The 2,611-nt window shown below is 38.6% G+C and overlaps 1 pseudogene; it reads left to right on the top strand.

The window, feature by feature from the left end:
- Positions 1-1,279: 1,279 nt before the first annotated feature.
- Positions 1,280-2,398, top strand: LOC134498250 (rRNA methyltransferase 2, mitochondrial-like; annotated as a pseudogene).
- The last annotated feature ends 213 nt before the right edge of the window (positions 2,399-2,611 follow it).

Below are 2,611 nucleotides of genomic sequence, written 5' to 3'. Positions count from 1 at the left end.
ACCATATCTAAGCTGCAGAAATTGAGACAACTACTAAATATATCACTTTGTTCCCATCTTGTGGTCATCTGGATCTCTGTAGTCCAGATACAATAGGCTGAATATACATGCAATCTCAGAAAATAGGTTAACTCAGTAACCAAGTTAAGTTGGTTATATGAGCGTGACCTTTATGAGACTTACCTAGGTTTATCCCTATATATTGGTTGGTATTATATAAAGCTTTCTTAACAATGCTATGAAATTTATTGTACTAATCACGAAGAAAACAAAATTTAGGATTAGACTTTTGATCATGACTTTTCTTATGCATTAATACAGACTAACGAAATAGGGGAAAACATGAGCTTGCTTATTTATAGTCTCTTTATTGGTATCCTTTGAAAGTTCAAAAGAATTGCTTTGAATGCTATGATTCAGGAGGGATAAAATTATAAGGTCTTGTGGATCAGCAAATCTCTAACACAGAAATAAGTCCCAGGTTATTTTGACTGATCTAATTTTGGATTGCTTTTAGTTGAATGTACATCATTCTTAAATGATGTGTCCCTTTTTAAAGCAATGATTAAGAGAGCAACCTGCTCTACCTGTTACGAGAGAAAATAAACTTCTTTGGGACATGAGAAAAGTCATGTGTAGAATTCATTGCTTAAAAGCTTACTTTTAAAAAACAACAACAAAGGGCTATTTTTGTACTGTTCCAAATTTGTCTATTTGCTATTTGTCATATCCATACAAGTTTCTTTTAAAACCATATGGAATGTAGGGCATCATCATCCTTTTAAACATTCAAATAGTAAACAGCCTTCTGGAAAAATCCTGAACCTAGTTGTTTGAAATTTGAACTGTATATGTACCAGTTTAAAATAAACTAGCTAATCCAGAGTCTACAAAACAAAAACATTACACTATTGCCTAAAGAATCTTACGACTGTTCATCGTTAACATGATAATAAAAGTGTCTGCTCACATAAGGTACTTTCAATACAGGTTTGTAAGCAAGGGTATGTTCTATAGCAGCCTTGTCCAAGATTTTCTGGGGTTCCCACTCCCCGATTTCTCAGTATAATTCCTACAGTGAAAAACTAAAATATCCAAGTTGCCTCCAAAGCATTTGTTCATAAACAGTGCTACAGATTAAATTCAGTGTTACAATACAGGATTTCTGTCTATATAACAGAACATGTCTTCACTGTTCTTATTCCTGGAATCTACCTGCTCTACATACATCCATGTCCTCCAAGTGTTACCTTGGAGGGGTGCTATTCCCTTCGTGGACATGTTTCATTTATACAAGTTCATATTAATAAGAAATGAACTGGCCAGAGAAACCATAAGCCGACATCGGATACTGCCCGCTGTTTTGTTTCAGGTCCAGAAAATCCACTCTGCAGGGCAGTATCTGAGATCCAGAACAGTGACAGGGCATCGCTGGCTGGAGAGACATTTCCAGGATCCATTTGTTAAGAAAGCAAAGAGAGGAACTATCGTTGCCGAAGTGCCTTCAAATTGCTGGAAATGGATGACAAGCATAGCCTTCTTCGCCCCAGGCTGAATGTAATCAACTATGGCACAGCCCCTGGGGCTTGGGCTCAGGTTGCTGTTGAAAGAATCAATGCCTCAGGGTCTGACCCAGATAACACCATTGGCTTTGTCCTTGGTGTTGACCTTCTTCACCTTTCTCCCCTGGAAGGAGCAATTTTTTTACCTCATGCGATATCACGGATCCAGGCATTACAGGGAAATCCAAAAGCTTATTCCTAAAGGAAAAGTGGATATTATCCTAAGTGACATGGCACCTAATGCTACTGGAATCCAGGTACTTGATCACCAAAAGTTGATCCATCTCTGCTTGTCCCTTTGGGATCTGGCCCAGTGCATTTTGCAGCCCGGAGAGGTCCTGCTCTGCAAATTCTGGGATGGCAAGGACAGCCATCTCCTCCGAAGGCGACTGGTGCAAGACTTTCAGGAAGTGAGGACAATAAAGCCTCAAGCGAGTAGGAAGGAATCGGCAGAGACTTTTTTCTTAGCAAAAACATACCGAGCGGAGACAAATGTGCATTAGAAGAAACTCAAGTAGCTCCATGCACCCTGTGTGGCATCGCCTAGGATTAATATTCCAGAGGTGGTTTCAGAGTAGCTGCCTTTTCTTGAGGGGAGGAGGGTGCTGCAGGCTGCAAGTTTTGCATGCTGGTGGAGAAGTGACGGATTTAACCAAGCAGATCAGGCTGGAAAATGCAAGGATAACGTTGGCAGAGACATGACTAACATCAATCCATTATTGAGTAAGTCTAGAAATCAATTAGTTCAGCCGTTTATCAACAAGCCACTTCTTTAGAAACACATATGAATGTACATAGAGTTAGAATTTTGAATACAAATAAGCACAATGTTTCTGTTGTACTTTCTTCAATATTTAAACTGATTTTCTCTCTCTTGTTTATGAGGGTGTTGCATTGGTTTTAATTTACATTTTCCAGCTTTCACCTCTCCAAGCAGCCCCAGGAAATTTGTGTACAGTACTGATTATTAATAAGAAATCATCTTTCTGTTTCATGCTTTTTGTAATACTCTTTTGCAATAGTGAAAACATGTAATCTATTCTATTTAG

The sequence above is a fragment of the Candoia aspera genome, chromosome 5, assembly GCF_035149785.1.
Source record: "Candoia aspera isolate rCanAsp1 chromosome 5, rCanAsp1.hap2, whole genome shotgun sequence".
Classification (NCBI taxonomy): Eukaryota; Metazoa; Chordata; class Lepidosauria; order Squamata; family Boidae; genus Candoia; species Candoia aspera.
Note: the sequence above shows the minus strand (reverse complement) of the source record. Positions and strands in the feature narration are given on the sequence as shown.